The sequence below is a fragment of the Antechinus flavipes genome, chromosome 1 (genome assembly GCF_016432865.1).
Source record: "Antechinus flavipes isolate AdamAnt ecotype Samford, QLD, Australia chromosome 1, AdamAnt_v2, whole genome shotgun sequence".
NCBI classification, from domain to species: domain Eukaryota; kingdom Metazoa; phylum Chordata; class Mammalia; order Dasyuromorphia; family Dasyuridae; genus Antechinus; species Antechinus flavipes.
In genome coordinates, this window is record NC_067398.1 from 284,310,505 (window position 1) to 284,335,107 (window position 24,603).

Here is a 24,603-nt window from a genome sequence, read left to right on the forward strand (position 1 = left end):
TATAAGAAATCAAACCATTCTCCAATTGATAAATGGTCAAAGGATATCAACAGACAATTCTCAGACGAAGAAATTGAAACTATTTATAGACATATGAAAATATGCTCCAAATCATTATTAATCAGAGAATGCAAATTAAGACAACTCTGAGATACCACTACACACCTGTCAGATTGGCTAGAATGACAGGGAAAGATAATGGGGAATGTTGGAGGGGATGTGGGAAAACAGGGACACTGATACATTGTTGGTGGAATTGTGAACACATCCAGCCATTCTGGAGAGCAATTTGGAAGTATGCTCAAAAAGTTATCAAGCTGTGCATACCCTTTGATCCAGCAGTGTTTCTACTGGGCTTATACCCCAAAGCGATACTAAAGAAAGGAAAGGGACCTGTATGTGCCAAAATGTTTGTGGCAGCCCTGTTTGTAGTGGCTAGAAGCTGGAAAATGAAAGGATGTCCATCAATTGGAGAATGGTTGAGTAAATTGTGGTATATGAACGTTATGGAATACTATTGTTCTGTAAGGAACGACCAGCAGGATGAATACAGAGAGGACTGGCGAGACTTACATGAACTGATGCTGAGTGAAATGAGCAGAACCAGGAGATCATTATATACCTCAACAATGATACTGTTTGGGGATGTATTCTGATGGAAGTGGACCTCTTCGATAAAGAGAGCTTTAATTGATCAAAGATGGACAGAAGCAGCTACACCCAGAGAAAGAACACTGGAAATGAATATAAACTGCTTGCATTTATGTTTTTCCTCCCGGATTATTTATACCTTCTGAATCCAATTCTCCCTGTGCAACAAGAAAACTGTTTGGTTCTGCACACATATATTGTATCTAGGATATACTGCAACCCATTCAACATGTAAAGGACTCTTGCCATCTCGGGGAAGAGGTGGAGGGAGGGAGGGGTAAAATCGGAACAGAAATGAATGCAAGGGATAATGCTGTAAAAATTACCCTGGCATGCGTTCTATCAATAAAAAATTATTTAAAAAAAAGTACGTTATACTGTAATTCTATTTTATTTTCATTCTGGGCATTCTTAACCATTTTCCCCCCTTAAATGTTATTTTCATTGTTGTAGGATCTCCAAAGAAGGAAAATTCCCTTTACCATGGTTGACTGGCACATGGTCTACAGCTTGACTAGGTCACTCAGTAACCATATATCAATGACCTTAAATAAAGAATGTATGGGTAAATGTTTAACAAACAGCTCTCAAAAAAAAATTACAGTATGCCGTACTTTGACAGAATTACACTTTGGGGCAGTCAGGTAAAGGGCTCTGATAGAGATCCCTTTAACTTAGTGTTCCACCCTCTATGAAAGTCTCATCTTGCTGAGATCAGTCAAGAAATCCAAGTTATGTCAACCTCCTGAGGCCTACCACCTCAGGTTGGGGATTGTAGGCAGCCTCTTTGCTATAACTATTTCCTCTCAGAAATCTCAGAAATTAAATTTCCATATAAATCTGCTTATGGTCTATGCTCTCTTTGCTGCCTTCCTTTGGGTCAGTCTGCCACAGTATTGTGCTTCACGGCATCTTTTCCTTTATCCTTACCGATGTCGAGTTGTATGTCTCCTCTGATTCCCCACCATGTTTCATGGTATCTTTCTCCTTCTTTTAGCTAATTAATTCTATGAGAGTGCTAAATTCCTTTTAGGATTTTGCTTGCCAGCTAATGGCATGTCCCAACTTCTTGGAATGTTCCCTTTCTCCAGGTTAATTATGAGTTCCAGTAGGGAACTTGCCCTTACTAACATTAATTATTAAAAACTCTTTCCTTGCTATGTGCTCTGCTACTCTATTCCATATATTTTTCCCCTGAGACAATTAAGGTTAAATGACTTGCCCAGGCTCACACAGCTAGGAAGTGTTTGAGGCCAGATTTGAATTTAGGTCCTCCTGACTTCAGGGCTGGTGCTCTATCCACTGTACCACCTAGCTGCCCTTCTATTCCATTTTTACCACTCTTAGTGTCTACTGTATCTTTTCATTTTGTCTGTAACCTCTTCCCTAAATAAGCCTATCTTTTGTCAAAGAGAATAGCCATTCTTCATATGACTGAACCTCCCAGTATTTGCTTCCCCTAAAGCACATTATCTGGTGCTACATTAGCTACATCAATTCTACTTGGAAATATCTGTCTCTTTGTTGTTGTTCCATAATGTCCACCTCTTCCTAACTGTACTGCCCATGGGGTTCTCTTGGCAAAGTACTGGAATGGTTTGCCATTTCCTTCTCCATTAAATTAAGCCAAGGTTAAGTGACTTACCCAGGCTCACACAACTGGTAAGTGTCTGAGACCAGATTTGAACTCAAATCTTCCTAACTCTAGGCCAAGTATTTCATCCATTTAATCATCTAACTGTAACCTAGACAAATAGAGGCGAAGTGGCTTACCATCTGAGGCTGGATTTGAATTCAGGTCTTCTAAACACTAGGCTCCGTGCTCTATCCACTTAGCTTTCAAGCTGCCCCATTTAAGTCTTTTACTATCCAACTACGCAATCATTTACCATATGCTACGTTGCATACTGCTAGTTTGCTAGCTTGAAAGCTCCTTCATTGTGGTTTAAAAAGAGTAAAACTTCAGAGGTTCAGAGGTCTCCTCTTTGGAATCAGCTCAATTAAAATGTATCAAGTACACTCTCCTAGAACCAGTCCTTTACAGTTATAGGGTTCCTTGAGAAATGTAGAGTGCCTCTTCCATAATACTGACACTTATTAGTTATGTGACCTGGGGAAAGTCACTTAATGTTTTTTGATTACCTCTCTTTTTTCAACTATAAAATAAGGATAATAATAGTATTTAACTCCTAGGACTGTTGTAAGGTTCAAATGGAAAAAAAATTACGTAAAGTCCTTTGCAAATCTTAAGGCATGACAAAAATGCTAGTTTATTATTATTATTAATTAGTATTATATACCACGTCATCTCTGGAGAAAGTGGACTCAAGACTAAGTTCAGTTTGTATGCAATATTAGTATGCAAAATTAGTCAGTTTAATTTGTAAGCATTTATTAAATGACTACCATGTATGAAGCATTGTGCTAAGCCCTGGAGATACATGTTATGCCACAATATCCTTGAATTGTTCTACCTCACTTTCCCTGCATTCATTCGCCTGAATTATAATATCTCAGTTTCTCTGAATTAGTATGCGACCTCCCCCTTTTTTTCTGTTTATTAGGGCTGAGATAATTAGGGCTGTACTAGCCACTCTAACAATCCAAAAGATAAGACTCCAGATGTCCTATCTCAGATACCTAATTGACATCCTTTACCTCTATTTCTTCTAGATTTTCTGTCTCTAGCTGGACACCTCCTTAAACTCCCAATTAGTAAGAATTTGTAGTTCTCACTGTGTTTTAAAACACAAGTGGTCAAGTGCTTCCTGACTTCTCAGGAAGGGAGGTGAGAACACCAAATGGAAGTGATCATGTCCTCCCTGACTTCTCAGGGATTTTGTTATTGTTATTGTTATTGTTAGCAGGTTTCCTTTGGGCTGAAGGGTCTTACTTGAAACAGGTATATATAAATCCATCAGCATGGGAGGTATCACACAATCATATAGTATTATAACACAGGCTAGTCATGATGTAACAAACAATATGAATCAACATGAGGAATTATACATGCACATAATTCCTAGAATGAGGGTATATAAATAACAATCACACATACACCTCCTTCAACAGCCAAGAGATAGTCCAAAACCAATCTATTGTTCATTACTTCATGTGTCAGAGAATCCAATGATTCCTGCAGATTGTGAAGTCCTGCAGCAGTCTCATTGACAATTTTTGATGTTCATTAAGTCAATTGTCATACACATTGGTTAACAGCCATGCTTTTTCAGTAGCACATGCAGTCAGAGATGGAACCATCAGATGTTTCTTGGGTCTTTTCCTTTGTTTCAAGGGTCTTCTCTGTGTCTCTCCCATGGACAAGGTGAATACGGCTCATTGGCATGCATCTAACTCCTTCTCCATCTCTAGACATACAAGGAAACCCTTTCCCTCAAGCAGTTAACCTATCTGGTCCTTTCCATTCACTACTTTCTGAATCTCTCCATATTACACTGACTATTATCTAAAGATAATGGAGCTGCTTACACTGGACATTGTCCTTCTGGTGGGTTATAAAACCTGTCTGCCAGAGCCATTGCATCTTTATCAAAAATAAAAAAAAATAATAATATAATAATAAAAATAATAATATAAAATAAAAAAATAAAAAATAATAATAATATAATTTAAAAGTTCTCTAGGGTTACCTATGGGCTCCCCCTTTCTTTTGTTTTTGTAGGAATGTCTACTATTGCTTATCCTTGAGTATTAAAAGATATGCCAGTGGTATATGAAATCTAATGTTGTGCACAAAAGTGTGCAAAATGTTTAGAAGTATCTGCAGGTACATTATCTGTTTTTATTGTTTGTGGCACATCCATAATTGCAAAAGCTTGTATAAAGAATTCAGTGATCATTTGAGCTGTCTCTTTTGCTGCTGGTATTGCAAAAGTAAATCCTGAAAAGGTGTGTACTACAATATGGATAAAGGACAGACGACCAAAAGATTTATAATAGGGTCACATCCATTTGCCAAATTTCATTGGGTCTCAAACCACAAGGATTTTTCCCTGAAGGGGAATGTAGGAGTGTGAAAAGGAAGACAAGCTGTACAGGTTTTTACTATGCTCTTAGCTTCCTCTTTTGTTATCCCAAATTGCAAACATAAAGCTCGAGCAACCTGATGATATTTAGAATAAGATTCTTGGGCTGTCTGGAATAAAGGAATACTGGCTAACATGGTTAAAAGGCTATCTGCCTTTGAATTTCCATAAAAAATAGGACCTGGGAGTCCACTATGTGAGTGGACCTGCAAGATATAAATCTTACCTGGATGCCTTCTCATTCTTGAAGTCCCTTAAAGAGCTGATATATATTAGAAGATACAAATTTTATTTGGGTTGTGGCCATTCTTTGTACTACAACTATTGAATAAGCTGAATCAGATATTATATTTACATCTCCTGGATAATAAGTAAGAGCTATCATAATTGCATAAAATTTATTCTGCTAAGTGGACTGAAAAGAGGTTCTGACTACTCTATAATTAAGTCATGAGAGTATACAGCACAAATATTAAGTTTGGATGCATCTGTAAAGATAGTTGATCCTTTAAGAGTAATCTTAGAAACCTTTTCTTCAAAAATCCACTGCCAATTATGTAATAGCCAGGTTTTCTTTAATGAAGATCCATGTATAAAATTTGGAGCTATGGCCAATAAAATTTGCATTTCTGGGATGGTGTCATAGCATTTGTGCATTTGTATAAAAAGTGTATATCTTGTCAGGTCTTATTCCAGATAATTGTACTGCTTGCTTAATGGCCTTTATAAAATTCTAGCCACAAGCACTGGGTAAGGAGTAAGGCTTTGGTCTGGTTGTGCTGGAAGGTTCACTCACTCTATCACACTATGTCCTTGATGAAGGACTGCTGTGGGTACCTCTTTTGTAGCAAAAATTGATATTTCCAAGGCTTTTTGAATGACTCTTTCAACCACATTGGATAAAGTCAGTTCAATCTCTCTCAAAGCCTCTTGAGCTTCTTATACAAGCTGGTGTGGTGCATCTAAAGCAGTATTTCCCCTTAAAATGTCATATAATGGTTGTAATTGATAGGTATTTAAGCCTTACACTGGATGTATCCATTGTATATCTCCTATCAATTTCTTGTACTGTAAGCACCTTAGGATATAGTTTATATCCTAAATATTGAAAAGAAGGATGCCTTTGAATTTTTTCTAAGGCTATATACAATTTGTAGTTCCTTAGTGTTTTTTGGTCTTTTGTAGACATGCTTCCAACATTTTCTTCTCAATTGCACACCCCAAGATATCATCCAAGATATCATAATCCAAGATAACATAAATTTTGGAAATCCTTTTCTTATAGGAGTAAGAGCAGCAGCAACATAAATTTGACACATAGTAAGTAGGGCTATTTTTCATTATTTGTGGCAAAACTGTCCATTCATATCTTTTATAAGGCTCATCTAATTAACGCTGGGCACTAAAAAAAAGCAAATCTCTTCATATCCTCCTTATCTAGAGGGATAGAATAGAAACAAGCCTTAATGTCTATAACCTAAAGAGGCCATTCTCTAAGCAATTGAGAAGGAGATGGAAGTCAGGCTAAAGAGTTCCCATAGTTTCCATCTGTTCATTTACTTTTCTTAAATCAGTCAACATCTTCCATTTTCCACATCTCTTTTTCTCTTTCTTTCTTTCTTTCTTTCTTTCTTTCTTTCTTTCTTTCTTTCTTTCTTTCTTTCTTTCTTTCTTTCTTTCTCTGGGTGTAATAGCAGTTGCCATCATGCCCCAAGTATTTTTGGCCTGGGGCCTTGGAGCTGAGTCCCATTTCTCGTTTCCTTGAGTCACTCTACATTCTGACCCCCCAGTGAAAGCCCTTATTGCATTTCAGACACAGGAGGTAGTTTATTAGATGAAGATGAGTCTCCATTTCATTTACCTCTAGGCTGAATCATTTTTATTTTGCAGGACATATCTTATTCCCCTTTCCTCTGGTTCTTAACCTGGAGTCTGTGGCTTTGTTTAAACATTTTAAAAATAATTACATTTCAATAAAATTGGCTTCTTTTGTAATCCTATTTAAAAACTCTGAAAATGGGTATTTAATGACTTTACTAATCATGTTCTTTTTGCCCTAGCTCCCCTACTAACCAGAAAAGACTATCCTGACTTGGGAATCAGAATCAGCCAAGCAGGAGGCAAACTGAGCATCAACATATCAGAAACCATTTGCAGTGTTTTCTTATTGAACCTGGAACATCCTTACCTATGTTACAGAACAAATTCAGACTGAGTTATGTCAACCTCCAGCCCAGTGGTTGAACCTGATAAGGCTACTTTGTGATAATCCTTCTCCTTCCAAACCACTTGTGGTTTTTTGTCTTTATTGCTCTTGCTGCCTAAGCCCACTCCAAGTTCTAACTGTGCTCCTGTGAATGTCTGCCTGCTTAGGAAGAATAAAAGCTCATGTACAACCTTAACTCTTGTCTTTCTAAGACCAAACTATGGAAAAGGGTTGACAAGCTTTGTCAGACTGCCAAAGATATCCATGACTTAAAAAAAAAAAAGACTTTAAAAAAAAACATTTTTTTTTAAAGCTTTCTTCCTCTGTTGATCCACATGTCCCAAATCATCACTATACTGCTTCCCTTTTGCCTGCCTCCATTCTGCTTATTTGTATTTTGGAAATGAAGTGAGGCTAATGAAATAGTAGTTGGATGAACAATTAGGAAAAAAAAAAACTGATTGTCTCCTCTCATTGGGAAGCTTCGCTTGAGTAAATTGACATGGATAATCAGCCTGTGATTCTTTTTCAGCATTCTGTGTTCTGAAAATAGGCACCTTCATTCAAGCACTTCTTTGTAGTGATAGTAAACTGAATTCATGTGTGTGAAATACTTTGCATGAAGAATGGAAACTTTTATAGGTCAGGGATTGTACTTGTATCCACTCATTCCAGATGTTCGGTGCTAAGGGAATGCTTGGTGAATGAAATGCTTTACAATTTTCCATACTTACCACAAAGCAAGGAAACTTCACCACGTTATATTGTTCCATTCAAAATGTTAAAACAAAACAAAACAAAACAAAACAAAACTAAACTAAACTAAACATCTTGAGGTTTGCAAACATTAAAGGCTATCAAAGAAATAAAAAGGAAGGGCAATTTGAGGCATGTAGCAGAAATTCAGCAGAAAAGCTGAAAATTCTTAGAAGGGAAAGTGATTCTATTTGGAGAGGTCTAATTATGTTATAACTATGTGTTCCCATGAAAATAGAGCCTAACAGCTTTGAGTGTGACCTTCAAAATCTTCCTAAATAAAGAAAAATGTAACTCCCAGTCTTTTCTAATCATGGAGTTGTACTTGATCTTGAGACAAAATGAGTACTGCCAAGCAAAGAGATGGGGTGATAGTTAAAATGAGCCATTATCACTCTAGAAGACTTCGATGTGAACTCAGACATTTTAAGTTTAGCAATAAAAAATGAGGGGCAGCTAGAAGGCTTGGTGGATAGTGCTCTAGGCTTAGAGTCAAGAATACTCCTGTTTAATCTCTGAGATACCACCTGTCAGATTGTCTAGAATGACAGGGAAAGATAATGTGGAATGTTGGAGGGGATGTGGGAAAACAGGGACACTAATACATTGTTGGTGGAATTGTGAATACATCCAGCCATTTTGGAGAGCAATTTGGAACTATACTCAAAAAGTTATCAAACTGTGCATACCTTTTGATGCAGCAGTGCTACTACTGGGTTTATACCCCAAAGAGATATTAAAGAAGGGAAAGGGATCTGTATGTGCCAAAATGTTTGTGGCAGCCCTGTTTGTAGTGGCTAGAAACTGGAAAATGAATGGATGCCCATCAATTAAAGAATGGTTGGGTAAATTCTGGTTATATGAATGTTATGGAATATTATTATTCGGTAAGAAATGACCAGCAGGAAAAATATAGAGAGGTTTGGAGAGACTTACTTGAACTGATGCTGAGTGAAATAAGCAGAACCAGGAGATCATTATACACTTCAACAACAATACTATATGAGGATATATTCTGATGGAAGTGGATTTCTTTGACAAAGAGAAGATCTAACTCACTTTCAATTGATCAATGATGGACAAAAGAAACTACACCCAAAGAAAGAACACTGGGAAATGAATGTAAACTGTTTGCATTTTTGTTTTTCTTGCTGGGTTATTTTTACCTTCTGAATACAATTCTTCTTGTGCAACAAGAGAATTGTTCAGTTCTGCACACATATATTGTATCTAGGATATACTGTAACCTATTTAACATGTATAGGACTGCTTGCCATCTGGGGGAGGGGGTGGAGGGAAGGAGGGGGAAAATCGGAACAGAAGTGAGTGCAAGGGATAATGTTATAAAAAATTACCCTGGCATGGGTTCTGTCAATAAAAAGTTATAATTATGAAAAAAAATAAAATAAAAGTAAAGACATAAAAAAAAAGAATACTCCCGTTTACTTTAGTTTTTTCATTTGTAAAATAAGCTAGAGAAGGAAATAGCAAACCATTCCAGTGTCTTTGTCAAGAAAATTTCAAATGGAGAGACTTAGATGAACTGATGCTAAGTGAAATGAGTAGAATCAAGAGAGCATTGTACACAAGATTATGTAATGATCAACTCTGATGGGCGTGGCTCTTTTTAACAATGAGGTTATTCAGACCAATTCCAATAGAGTTGTGATGAAGAGAGGCATCTGCATCCAGAAAGAGATCAATGGGGACTGAATGTGGATCACAACATTTTCACCTTTTTTGTTCTTTGTTTGCTTATTTTTTTTCTTTCTCATTTTTTCCCTTTTTGATCTGATTTTTCTTGCACAGCATGATAAATATGGAAATCTGTATAGAAGAATTGCCATGTTAAACCTATACTGTATTACTTGCTGTCTAAGGAAGAGAAGTGGAAAGAAGAGAGGGAGAGAAATTTGGAACATAAGATTTTTGCAAGGGTGAATGTTGAAAATGATCTTTGCATGTATTTTGAAAATAAAAAGCTTTTTAAAAAAACTAAAAGAAAAGAAAAGAAAACTCCAAATGAGGTTATAAAGAATTGGACACAATGAAAAACAATCTGAATGAAAAAATGTTAAGCTTCATTTCTAAAGACAAAAGGCAGTTAAATGTTTAGGTTTTTTGCTTTTCTTCATATCCCAAGAGCTTAGCATAGTGCCTGATACATAGTAAATGCTTAATAAATGCTGACTGACTAATAATGCGAATGATGATATGTTTGGAAAGGATGAAGAAGCAAGGGGATTCAGATTACAGAACCTGAGGCTGAAGAGGCAAGGATCAGATGCATCTGTGATTTACTATAAGACCTTGGATATATTGTTTATTATGAACGCTTTGTGGATTATTGAGATAACTGCAGTTTAGTGAGGTTAACAGTCAAGTCTTCTTTTAAGTCTTTGGAATTTATACAGTAAAAAGCGAGAGGAATATCCTTTCTGGATCTTCCAAGTTGGACAGTAACTCCAAGAGAGTTATTTAGGCAGGCTGAGAAGAGTCAAAGAAAAAGTTCTTCCATGTATAAACTCAGCAATTTTTTCCCCTTCTCAGTTGTAATCTTATACTGATCAGCCATCCTTGTTTTTTGGCTAGCTCCTTTGCAAATGAATACCAAATAAAGGTGCTGTGTACATTTTTCATGAGATTAATGAATCATGGGCATAGAGATAGAAGGAAATTTTTTAAAAATGAGAGCATTTTATTTTTTCAAATATATGCAAAGATAGTTTTCAGCATTCACCTTTGCAAAAACTCTGTGTTCCAAAATTTTCTCCCTCTCTCTCCCCTTTTGCCCTCCCCAAAACAGGAAGCAATCTAATATAGATAAAATGTAGGCAATTCTGGAAAAAATTTAAAAGATCATCCAGTTCCATCCTTTCATTATGCAAATAAGGAAACTGAGTCCCAAAAATGATTTTTCCCTAGGCTATACCAGGATTACGTTAAAAACTATGAATTGAACCTAGATCTTCTGGCTCCAAATCTAGCATTTCGCATACCAGAACCTGCTGCATCCTCCATATTTTGATTATTATTTTTTTAAATTAAATTTCTTGCTCTGACCAAATATATGTGCTTTAATTTATGTATATGTGTTCTTTGGAAAAATTATTAAGCTCTAGGCTGTTCTAAGCTCTAATTATAGGCATACAAGCTAAATTTTGGTCTGGCTATCAAACTAGAATCATTGCCATAATGTAAATACTGGTCAGTACATCCTGATCCATTTAATCTCCATTTCCATTTCCTTTTGGAAAGGAATGGTAAGAGAGGAAAAAGCTAAAGTGTGGAAACTGGAATTTTCACATTACTTATTTAGGTTCTGGGCTTTCATTGAAGATGGGTTGTTTAAGCTGTCTTCCAAATGGCTGTAGTTTTATAGCAGGCTGTACAATTGAAAGTTCCAGCCACATTCTATCCTGAATTTTTTATTCATTTCAGATGGAAAGGTTATAAAATCATAACAGCATAGATTTATAACTGGAAGAGACCTCCGAGGACATTCAGTTCAACTCCCTCATTTTATAGATAAGGAAACCAAGGCCTGGAAAGGTTGTCATATGCCTAAGGTCCCACAGAAGTAGCAAAGAAGCATTCAAACCCTCATCTGTTGACTTCAAAACCAACATTTTTCCTACTGAAGTCTAGAAGGGAAAAAAAAGTTTGGCTAAAATGAAGGGTGAAATGAGGTAGAGTAGGATGAATCATAGTTCATAGTAAGGGGAATAAAGTTAGAAAAATGACAATCTGTGGAGAAGAAATCTGGGAGAAGAAAAGAGGGCAGAATAGATATAGTTCATCGACTCTCCCTGTATCTTGTGGCCAAGCTGGGCAATTTGTACAAGTTCACTCTGAGGTTTACAAGAGGCAGTGTGTTTGCCTAGTACTTGAAAGTTTTGCAGATTGCTCTGAAGTCATTTTTATTAATTCAAGTCCAACTGCTTTTCCTGGGCACTTTCAGTGGTTTGGCCTCCTAGGTCTGTTTTCAATTGCTTGCTGTTGACTCATGTTGTTAAAAGTTGCCACCTGCTTTGAATAGCTTGCCTAGTTCCACTCTAGACATATAACAAAAACACCCAGTCAGGAAGGCAGTAATGAGGCTCACACCTCCAGGTTTACAAGTTGAAACAAGGCTCACCTGATGCCAAGTGTGGAGTGCAAACCGAAGAGAACCAAATCTAAAGAGTCACAGATTATTGGAATAGGCTTTCTTCAGTGTCCTCAGTGACACTTATCTTGGGGGCAGGTCTCTCAGCATCCTTGTCTATCCTATAGTTTAATAACTGTCTCAATCACACATAAATTACAAATTGCCCCACTCCCCATGCTTTTGTTTCACACTATTCAAACTTGCTTCTCAGTTTGGGACAAACCTGCTGAGGTTTTCTTATAATAGTTTCTGCCACAATTTATAAGGAAAACAATGTGAAAAGAACTTTGAGAGGCTTGGGGATGAAGAGAGAACTAATGCCAAGATGTAACTGATGGCCTGATGTAAAAGCATATATTATTTAACTTATAGGGTAGAGTCAGTAACTGCAGAAGAAAATGTTGGATTTTATTTTATTTCTCCTAGGTTTCTTCCATCCTAATCTTTATATAATTTGAACAATTTTCCTCAATATAATTTTTAATTTAAAAATCCAAATCTATTATTTTTTTTGCTGAGGCAATTGGGGTTAAGTGTGCCCAAGATCACACAGCTAGAAAGTGTTAAGTGTCTGAGGCCAGATTTGAACTCAGGTCCTTCTGACTTCAGGGCTGGTGCTTTACCCATCACTTAGCTGCCCCATCCAAATCTAATCTTAAGCAAAATAATATGCTTTGGGTAGACATATTATTTGGGAACAGACAGATAAACAAAGCCAATTGTATTTACAGCAGAATGACTGCTTCAAAATGAAAACCCAGAATGCAAGCTTCTTCAGGGCAGGAAATGTAACTTTTTTTTCTTCTTTTCATTTTTTTGGGGTCTTTGTATCTTCAACATCTAGCACTGTGTCTGAGGAATAGTAGGTGCTTAATGAATAGTCCTGAGGAGGTGCTTGATGAGTGGATGATTGCACTATTGTTAGATGGATTAGTTTTGTTTGGTGGGTAAAGGGAGAAAAGACCATCAACATTCTTGGAACAACATTCTGGTGTTATTTTTTTCAATAGTATTTTATTTTTCCAAATACACACAAAGATAGATTTCAACATTCACCTTTGCCAAACCTTATGTTCCAAATTTTCTCCCTCCCTTTCTCCTTACCTCCTCCTTGATAGTAAACAGTTTGATAGAGGTTAAATATATGCAATTCTTCTAAACATTTTTCCATATTCATCATGCTGTGTGAGAAAAGTCATATTTTCAAACAAACAAACCAAGCAACAACAATCCAAAAAGGTGAAAATTCTTTGATCCATATTCAGTCTTCATAATTCTCTCTGGATGTAGATGTCACTTTCCATTCCAAGTCTACTGGAATTTTTAAAGTGCTATCAATAATATGATTTTTTTTTAAAAATCCTTTTCAGTTTTCTAATGTAGTGATTGTGAAAAACATTTGGTCCATGTGATTTTGTATGAGGCAATTACAACCTTTTTATTCTTTAGTAGCTGTCTATTAAGTTGCTTTGGTGAAACAAACATATGACCTGGTGGTTACTCCTTTGGTGGCCTGATGAATTCTAATTCAGTCTCTCAACACATTTTAACTGAGTGTCTCTGCCTCAAGTGTCTCACCTATTTAATCCACACTCCAATTAATACTCAGTAAACATTTATTAAGCAACAACTATGTGCTAGGCATTGTTAATATATTAAGCGCTGGACACAGTTCCACATAACTGACAAAATGATATTTCTAAAATAAAAGTCCATGTGTATTACCTACCTACTGAACAAATTCCAGTGGTTCCTTATTACATTTTTCATGTTTTATTTTGTTTTGTTTTAAATTTTCTTTTGGATTGCAATTGTCTAGAGAGATGCCTGAAGTTGCTTTATCTTCAGTACACAAAACAGTGCTGTTTTGGAGAGTTTTGAGAGGTTATGAGGGTCAGAGAAAATATCTTGTCCTCCATCTTGTTGCTTACATCTCTTTATTATCTTTATTATTAAATACAAAGTCCTCTTTTTAATATTTATAGCCCTTCACATTCTGGTTCCAACTGTAATGATCGCGTATTTAAAATCAGCCGGAATCAGGAATTCAGGTTAAAGGAAAAATCTTCAATCTTTAATGAAGCGAAGAGGTGAATAAGGATTGTGATAGTAATATAGGCAAGAAAGATTGCGATAGCAATATGGGCAAGAAAGATTGTGATAGCAATATGGGCAGCTGCGACAGGAAGCCAGCTAGCAGAGAGAGAGATCTGAGCTGAAAAGCCGTCCAAATTGCAATTGCAATCGCAAAATGCTAGCAGTCTCTGCTTCCCCTTCCCTTTCCATTCCCCTGCCTCCACCCACCAAAATCGTCATTTCCTATACAACACATCAGGATTTGCACAAAGAGTGGGCGGGGGCCATTCTTTCTCCAAGCTTATATATTAATAGAGTATGGTCCAATTACTATTTAGCCTCACATGCTTGGGACCTCAGTGCATCAACTCAAGCCTCAGCCCATTACATCCAACCTATTTTTTTGGCCTTGTTATAGGGTTGAAAAAAATTTTTTTTCGTCTTTGTATTCCTCAGTGCCTGGCACATAGTGGTCATTAGATATATGTTGGTTGCTTTGTTGATTGGTGTTTAGCTTCTCCAAGCTCAATCATTCATCAGCCATAAACACAGAATGTGCCACTGGGTCCATGTCTAATAGTCCAGGTCAGTAGGATATGTCAGAACCTGGTGTTTCTCTCAAAAGAATCCTCCATCTAGTCATGATATTGATTAGAACTCCTAAACCTTACAAAGTGTTTGTCTTTATGATATTGTTATATACAAATTGTTCTCCTGTTTCACTGTATTAATTAATATATTTCTTCCCAGCTTTCCCTTAAACCATTCCCTTTACCATTTCTTATAACATAATATTATTCTGTTATATTCCCATAGCATGCCCCATTCAGATATTCCTTAATTGACTGATAACTTCTCAGTTTCCAATTTTTTTTAACACTGAAAAAAGTGTTGCTGTGTTTTTGTACATTCTTAGAGTTTGCTTTGTTTAGGACTAATTCTCCTCTTAATCTCCTTTCTCTCTTACTTTCTTCTCTTATTACTCTCCTTTCCCTTTTTGTTGAGTAAAATATATTTTTATATCCAACTTCATATGTTTATATATGTGTGAGTGTGTGCATGTGTATGGATTTGCATGTATGTATTCTTTCCTCTTTTGGCTAGTTCAGATGAGAGTGAGGTTCAGCCCTGAATCCCTTCATCCTTGTTGATATAAATTTTACTTATCTATTTTTAAGATCAAGACACCAAAATCAGTCCTGGGTTCTTTATCTATTTAGAATCCCTCTATTTCTCTCGATGATGATAGGATTCAGAGAAGACATATGTTCTCTATATTAGTGTAAACAATTTATTTTTGTTTAGTCATTTATGCTGGTTGTCTCATGTTTACTTTTTTGTGTTTCTCTTGACATCTCTGTTTGCACCTCAGCATTTCTGTGCAGCTTTGGTTTTTTTAGTAAGGAATATTAATAAGAAGTCCTCTAATTTATTAAAGATTCATTTCCCTGGCCCCTCCCCCCTCCAATAGAGATTATACTCATTTTTTCCTTGGGTTTTTCTTGATTATCTGGCTATATTCTTTAACTTCTAGAATATTGTGTTTCCTACTTCTTTATAGTAGTGGCTTCTAAGTTGTGTATGATCCTGTCTGTGGCCCCTCAATTGTTGTGTTCTTTCTTTCTGACTATTTTCAGTATTTTTTCTTTGATTTAGAAGCTATATACAGTATTTCATTAAGTCTTCATTTAGGAGTTTCTTTCAGATGGTCACAGGTAGATTCTATTTCCACATTTCCCTCTGGGTCTAAGAGAACTGGGCTGTTTTTTATGATATCTTGAAAAATGAAGTCTAGAGTTTTTTTTGTTTGTTTGTTTGTTTTGTTTTGTTTTGTTTTGTTTTTTTGTTTTTGTTTTTGTTTTTTTTTTTGGTCATGGCTTTCATGGTGCAGTGCTTTTAAAAATAGTTCTCTTTGATCTGTTTTCTAGAGTGGTTGTTTTTTTTTGCCATGAGATGTCTTATATTTTCTTCTATTTTTTTCAATTTTTTGACTTTGCTTTAATTTGTTGTCATTTCTTGGAGTCATTCTCTTTTATTTGGTTCATTCTAATTTTCAGGCTTTTTAAAAAAATCTTGGATGAGGTGAGGTTTTGTAGCTGTGACAAACTATTAATTCCCTTTCCAGTTCCTTCTTCTACATTTCTCATTTCTTTTCTGAAATTATTCCCGTGTGTGTGTGTGTGTGTGTGTGTGTGTGTGTGTGTATGTGTGTGTGTGTAACTTTCTTTTTAAGCTTTTACTTTATTTCTTCTAGAAATTCTGGTTGAATTTATATATAAGCTGTGCTATTCTTTGATGCTTTACTTGTGGATGTTTGGGAGTCATTCTTTTCTGGATTTATATCTTAAGAATCCTTATCATAATAATTTTTATGATGAGATCCTTTTTTTGTTTGTTTATTCTTCCAGTTTACTTTCTGACTTTTGAATTTATATTAGGGCTAAGCTCTATGGACTGCAGAGAGAATGCTTAGTCTGCAGTCATGTTCTTTAGAGTTACTTTTCTGTTTTCTTGGAGTTTTTCATGAGTGTTATGTTATTCTAGGATTTCAGACTGTTCAGGCTGGGGCCTGCAAGCTTTATGTGCTCTCAAAAGTGGTCTGATCAAAGGTAAAAATCTGGTCATTACCTCCTGGTCTGAGCTCTAACCTGATCTGGATTTGGGTCTGAGCAACATATTTGTAGGTTTATCCCTGATAGGAGTACCAAGAGACTTCAGAATGAGCTGGAGGCTAGAATCCAGACTTTTACTTCTTCCTGTGGTTGGTCACATGGCCACACAACTGCTCCTTTCTTAGTATATAATCTAGGGCTTAAAATCATTCTTTGGCATGGAATGGTACTCTTAGCTATAATTCTCCTCCTTAATCTACTCTGGATCTGTGATCTTGACATTGGGTAGTCTGTGACAGTGCTATCAGTTGGCACCTTTTCCCACACATTGTATAAGGTCCAGACCTCTTCTTACCTAGTGCAGTCTTTCTTGCTTTGGAATATTCCATGAACTCCTTCCTGGTTGGATTCTATCTCTTTTGTCTGCATACCTTCTGTATTATTATTAATTAATTACCTGGGTTCAAAAAATTTTCTCTGGGACTTTTCTTTCTTGGATTTCTCAATCAAGATCCACTGGGTGCATTTTTTTAGATCTGTATAGTCAAGTTACAGAGTAGAATTCAGCTGGTCTTCTTCCTGATATTCTGTCATCTTTGTGTTACCTCTGGTCCTTATCTTTTAAAGGCATGTCATTTTTATGTATAACAGTGGTTTTTATGATTCCAGACTATATATGTCTCAGTATTACAAAGCTGGTAAATCTGGAGTGTCAACAATTTAACCAACAATATCAAAGTGTATTAAATAAGTAAGTATACAACCTGACTAGGGGATTTCTTTGGATAGTGACATTTATAGTCTAATGCCAGAGAAACTGAGGCAGGAGAGAGATTAGAGAGTTTTTAATATTTTATTAATGGGAGAGTAAAATTAACTGGACAGGATTCTCGGCTCAAATTATCCAGTGCTGAATGGGAGAATCTCAAACCTTTAAGTACCTTTTGGAGACAAAAAAGAGGGAAAAGGCAGGAAAGCCTCTGTCAGGATAGGGGAGGCCATAAACTCAAACAAACCCAGAGACAGGATGTCTGAATACACAGAGATAAAGATGTCAGTGAGGTATCTTGGAATATTTTAGAGGGATGTTGTAAATTCTTGAGGACAGAAAAGAATCAGGAGGTCTACTCTCTTGTTTATCTTGCTTGTGCTAACAATTTATAACCTTAGAGTAAATGGTCCTCAGTCTTAATAGACCAGAGTGAGATTTACAGCTTAGGGGAATAGTTAGGGAGACTGAGGTAAGGGAAACTTGTACAGGGAAACTGAGTCAGGACAGTTAAAGAGAACTGTGGCATAACAATAGGATTTTCCCCCCTATTTTTTTAGTTCCCTGGATATCATTATTATTTAACTATACTGATTGTTGTTTTCTAATTTTTGTTCCTTATTTGGAGAAAAGACAGCTCAAGAAGGTTACGGTCCAACAGCTTAGTAGTGGTCAAGGCCTCTTAATTATATATCAAATTCTATTCAATGTCTAATTGATCCCAACTAACATCTATAGCTTTAGCTATCTATATCTGCAGATCTATATGTTAGGAACTAGTAGGAAAAAAGAACACTGGCCAGGAGTATCATGTCCTTATCCCTTTCCACAAAACACCCTTGAAAAAGCTCACTGAACCCAGACCCAGTTCCTGAAGTCAGAATCCTCTGCTAGCTAGGGCATGTTCACCCACCATTTCCCTTACTTCTCCATCACCAGCTAGTGTCTTTCCTTTCCTTGGAGATTGTAAGCTTCATTATTCATCTGCTGACCAGAGAGACTGTTTTTCTATCTCTTTATTAATCTAATCTGTAGTTGGTCATTTAAGAGAAAACTATTTCCAGTTCCTTTCTCTGTTATTGCATATCTATCCTTCTCAACACTACCTTATTAATGTCCCACTCCAACCCTGCCCACTATTTCCATTATGCCCCCTGGAATTCCTGTTTCAAGATGAACAAACTCCCTTTCATTCTGGATTTCTTTTTTTTTTATAAGCCTTCCATCTATTAGTCCTCCCTGATACTTGGCTTCACTTTGATAACATTGCATTCCTGTTTATTATTTCTGTCATTGGCTGTACCTTCTTTCACATCTTCTCACACATCAGGCTGAGGGAGTTAAAATACTCCTTGCTCTTCACTGACACTTTTAGAATCTCCTTTTATCACCTTCACTCAGCAACCTTTTGGCCTTTGATATCCATTAAATCAACAATTTCCCCCCAATTCAAATTACTGAAGTTAATGGAATACAGATCATCCTGGTTATTCTCTTTCTTTTTTCTAATACAGTACCAGACTAATTATCTTTCTTTCTTTCCTAGCTCCTACCCTTATATTTTAACATTCTTTAATATCTATACTTCCTCAAATTCTCTGAATTTATAGGACCTTACATCCTTCGATCTCTTTCTCTCCATGTCGGCCACGTTTTGTAATGGTCATATACTAGATCTCACCTAAAAGTGTCCCACTTCTCTGGGAAAATATTTTGAGATTTCCTAATGTAATAATCACCTCCTATCATTCTATTTCTAGCTCTGTGTCTCATGAAGCATAAGCCTATTTGTTAACCTCATCAAAACCTCCAATCCCTCTACCTCTCAATACTTTCTTAGATATCTCTGTTGTTTGGACTTTCCTTTCCTTCTTCTCTAATCTCAGCCCAATAGTTGCACATTTTATCACTACATTTCCTTTGGTTTTTAAACCCTTTTGCCTTGTCTTGTCACCACTCATCTCTTGCTAAATAAACCTCAGCCTTGTATAATTCCTACCATCTGCCTCCTCTACTCTACTCATTACCTATTGAACACAGCTGGAGGAAGTCTCAGAACAATGTTGACTAGTTATATTGTAAACATATTAGTTTGGACCTTCATTGCATCAATAATCCTTTTTATTCCTCCCTAATGGTTTACCTATCACAATCCCATTTTTTATAATCTATTTACAACACTGTTGATCACCCTTTCCTCCTATATGTTCTAATTCTTTAGGCATCTAATCCTTAGGCTACTAGGTGATATAGTAGATGGAACATGGATTTGGATTAGAAAGATGAGAGTTCAAATGTGACCTTAGGCACTTTAAAGCTATGTGACCTCAGGCAAGTGATTTACCTCTTAGATTGCTTATCTATGGGATGGTGGTAATAAGCACCTTTCTCTGGTGGTTGTTACAAGGATAAAATAAGATATATTATCTTATTGTAAAGTGTTTTTGCAAACTTTAAAACTCCATGTAAATGCTATTCATTATAATAATTATTACTGATTGATTCTTAAGGAACAGTTTTATAGTGAAGACATATTGGCTATAGTTTTAGAAGTGCAGACCCACAAAGCATTTTAGATGGTAATAAAAGCTGTCCTCTAAGGATCTGATCTTTGAGTACAAGTTCAAGAAGGAGATCAGACAGAGAGATATACCTGTTTGGTGTTTCTCTTTGAATCACTTGTATCTAGCACTGCACTCTGTACCTAGCAGGTGACTAATTAATGTTTTTTGGATTTTGTCAGATTATATGATCAGTACCTTCCCAAATGGTTGTGCATTTGTATACACTTATATTCTAAAGGACCAACTCTTGCAAATGACAACTTTACTGAGAATGAGTAGAATTTTTGGGGCTATTCCTCCAGCCTTAAATTCTAATATCACCTTTGGATTTAGTGGTTTTCCCTTTCTCTCATCCCACACTCCCTGATACAAGGAAAAGAAGCCACAAAAGAATTAGTTATTTTAGGAAGCTTTTGGACATCTAGAATTAGAATTTAGGACTTCTAAAGACTTTTCAGAGCTCTTCTGCCTCTTAATCAATAACCATCTTTTTTTAAAATTTTATAATAACTTTTTATTGACAGAACCCATGCCAGGGTAATTTTTTTTACATTATCCCTTGCACTCGCTTCTGTTCCAATTTTTCTCCTCCCTCCCTCCACCTCCTCCCCTAGATGGCAAGCAGTCCTATATATGTTAAATATGTTGCAGTATATAACAGATACAATATATGTTTGCAGAACCGAACAGTTCTCTTGTTGCACAGGGAGAATTGGATTCAGAAGGTAAAAATAACCCGGGAAGAAAAACAAAAATGCAAATAGTTTACATTCATTTCCCAGTGTTCTTTCTTTGGGTATAGCTGCTTCTGTCCATCATTTATTAATTGAAACTGAGTTAGGTCTCTTTGTCAAAGAAATCCACTTCCATCAGAATACATCCTCATACAGTATCGTTGTTGAAGTGTATAATGATCTCCTGGTTCTGCTCATTTCACTTAGCATCAGAATAATCATCATTTTAAAGTCAAAGATTAAGTCCCTCCATTCTTTCTTCCTACCTTTTCTCCTTCTCTCCCTCCCTCCTTTCTTCCCTTCTTCCCTCCATTCCTCCTTCCTTTGCTTTGTTTTTCCTTCCTTTCCTCTTTCCCTTTTCCTTCTCTCCTTCCTTCCCTTCATCCTTTTCTCCTTCCTTCCTTCTCTCCTTCTTTCCTCCCTCCCTCCTCCCTTCCTCCTTTCTTCCCTCTCTCATTCTTTCTTTCTCTTCCTCCTTCCTTCTTCCTTCTCTCCTTCCTTCTTCCCTCCTTCATTCCTCTCTCCCTCCCTTCCTCCCTTCATTCCTCTTTCCCTCCCCCTCCTTCCTTTCCTCTTTCTCTCCCTTTTCCTTCTCTCCTTCCTTCCCTTCATCCTTTTCTCCTTCCTTCCTTCTTTCCCTCCATCCTTCCCTCTTTTCTTCCCTCCCTCCTTCTTTCTTTCCCTTCCTCCTTCCTTCCTTCCTTCTCTCCTTCCCTCCCTCCTTCCTGCTTCCCTTCCTTCCTTCCCTCCCACCTTCCCTCCTTCCCTCCCTCTTACCTTCTCTTCTTCTCTCCCTCTTCCCTCCCTTCTTCCCTTCCTCTCACCTTCCCTCCCTCTTACCTTCTCTTCTTCTCTCCCTCTTCCCTCCCTTCTTCCCTTCCTCTCACCTTCCCCCTTTCCCTCCTTCCCTCCCTCCCTCTCTTCTTCCTTCCTTCCTTCCTTCCTTCCTTCCTTCCTTCCTTCCTTCCTTCCTTCCTTCCTTCCTTCTTTCCTTCCTTCCTTCCTTCCTTCTTCCTTCCTTTTTTCCTTCCTTCCTTCTCTCCTTCCTTCCCTTCATCCTTTTCTCCTTCCTTCCTTCTTCCTTCCTTCCTCCTTCCTTCCTTCTTTCCTTCCTTCCTCCTTCCTTCCTTCCTCCTTCCTTCCTTCTTCCTTCTCTCCTTCCTTCCTTCTCTCTTCCTTCCTTCCCTTCATCCTTTTCTCCTTCCTTCCTTCTTCCCTCCTTCATTCCTCTCTCCCTCCCTTCCTCCCTTCATTCCTCTTTCCCTCCCCCTCCTTCCTTTCCTCTTTCTCTCCCTTTTCCTTCTCTCCTTCCTTCCCTTCATCCTTTTCTCCTTCCTTCCTTCTTTCCCTCCATCCTTCCCTCTTTTCTTCCCTCCCTCCTTCTTTCTTTCCCTTCCTCCTTCCTTCCTTCCTTCTCTCCTTCCCTCCCTCCTTCCTGCTTCCCTTCCTTCCTTCCCTCCCACCTTCCCTCCTTTCCTCCCACATTCCCTCCTTCTCTCCCACATTCCCTCCTTCCTTCCCTCTCACCTTCCCTCCCTCTTACCTTCTCTTCTTCTCTCCCTCTTCCCTCCCTTCTTCCCTTCCTCTCACCTTCCCCCTTTCCCTCCTTCCCTCCCTCCCTCTCTTCTTCCTTCCTTCCTTCCTTCCTTCCTTCCTTCCTTCCTTCCTTCCTTCCTTCCTTCCTTCCTTCTTTCCTTCCTTCCTTCCTTCCTTCCTTCCTTCCTTCCTTCCTTCCTTCCTTCCTTCCTTCCTTCCTTCCTTCCTTCCTTCCTTCCTTCCTTCCTTCCTTTCTTCCTTCCTTTTTTCCTTCCTTCCTTTCTCTCTTCCTTCCTTTGTTTTTTCCCCCCTAAGACTTTCCCTATTATTTCATGAATAAGGAATTCTCTACCATGATGATCAGGTCACTATTCTTCAATTTATAATTTTAGAGAGTTGTCTGGGATACTGAGAAATTGACTGATTCAGCCAGTATGTGTAACAATCAGGATATGAACTCATGGGTTTTCAATAACATCTCTTTGCTGCAAGCTGCCTCTCATGTGTATGCTTGAGTTAACAATCAAGTTGAGAATGGCCTCTCTGTATTATTAAGAAATTAGCACTGCTACCTTTCTCTGGGATTCAGCTTTAAGTTAGTGGATTCCAACTCTTTTAACATTTGAGAGCTGTAGCTCTTTTACTTTTCAGAGTAGCTTTATCTACCTAATAGTTTCCATTACCAGCCCTTACTTGGAAGTTGTATAATGTTTCCCACATGGAACAATTTATTTTTAGTTAATCAAATCAGCAAAAAATACCAAAACTGTTCCTAGTTTTTTAGAAAGTCTTTGAAGAAGAAAACTCTACCCTGGAGATAAAAGAATTGTGTTTCAGTGTATGCTTGAGGTCCTCACTATATTGTTAAGAAGTTGTGAGACATTTTGATCTCTAATTATCACTGAGTGCCTAGGACAGAGTTGGGCAGATGATCAATAAATACTTATTGAAAGAATGTTGGCAAAGGTTCAGCTCTGTTAGTTTAAGAGCTAAGTTTAAGAATGTGCTACTGTGGTGGCTTCAATTCCGTTCTGGCTTCCAACTATGATATAAAACAGTGGAACTTTATGATAAACTAACTCCTGCTTCCATCATATCTTTTATTTGTTGGCAGAGACAAGAAGAAGCATCTTTTAGAGAATGATTAGACTCCTCTTGAACGTTTCATAATGTCACAGAATGGTAGTCATCCTGGATTTTGCCATAAACTTCCATGGTGGGAAAGATCCCAGCTCACATGTAAAATGTTGCATTGAGTGACTGACCTCAATCCTCTGGCCTGAGCTAGGAACAGGACAGATTCAGAAAACCTTCAGTTTTTCCAGTCTCTGTAGAGGGCTATAGATAGTGGGGGAATGCCGGATGAGGTATAAGATCCTTCAGCCCAGAGGGAACCTGCTGACAATGTCTGGTTTGGCTCCTGATCTTCCCTAACTGCTCTTGCCTTTCCTGAGAAGTCAGGAGGTGGTAATAACTTGTGTTGTGATTGAAGCAGACTGATATCAGGTGACAAAGAGTGATACCAGATGACAAACTATATACAATAGCAAATTGTTCATGCGGTCCCACAGAATAGTATATACTTAGCGCATGTGTATTAAGAGTATATATAGGGGGAAGACCTTGGAATAAATGGACTGCATATTTTGACCATCTTCCAGAGTCTCACCTCATCATTCTTCCACTATTACAGTATGTTTTTTCACTCTGGCATGGTGGCTCTAGAAAGCACAGTACATTTTGTTATCCTAACTTGGAGGCTCTAGAAAACAGGACACAACATTTGGCACCTAACGTGGGGCCCTAAAAACACGGGGCCTTGCAAAGCAGGACCCAAAGCAACTTGACTGACTTGATCAGCAAGTTCAGTGAAGAAGTCCTCATGACCTTAGAAATAAGGTATAAGTATAGAAATAGGCAAGCAGGAAGAATCAGTAAGGTCTAAAGTAATCACTTTCATTTTTTGGCTGAAATGGGACAAATACTAAGAAAAGAGCCTCTCCTGGTGAAGTATGAAGCATGCTTAGTTAGGTTAATAGAAAAGCAATGTTTGTTGGTAACTCAGAAGCAGATCAATGAATTCTTAAATATATTAGAGTGCATGTCTCCTTGGCTCTTGAAGGAAGAAAAATTAGAACCAGAGATGTGGAAAATAGTGGGAGAGCAACTGATTGGATATTACAAAGCTATGGGTCCTGATTCAATTCCTGAGGAAACATTCCTTATGTACAATATAATACAATTGGCTTTAAGGAATCCCACAAGCTTTAAAAACAAGAAAAGATTTTAATGTGGATGGTCAGGCAAGGAAGTGTAAGGAGAAAAAGCAGGAGGGGGATGGCACTGACCACGAAGCTAGAAGGTATGGTTAGTTCAGCCAGGTTAAGTACTTCAAGTACTTTGCTGATAAGCCTAAAGCTGGGGTTCACTTCTTCCTACACCAGAGCACTCACCCTTAGGGTATTCCTCATCTTCTGATCCTCCTCCCTTCAATCCATCTTTG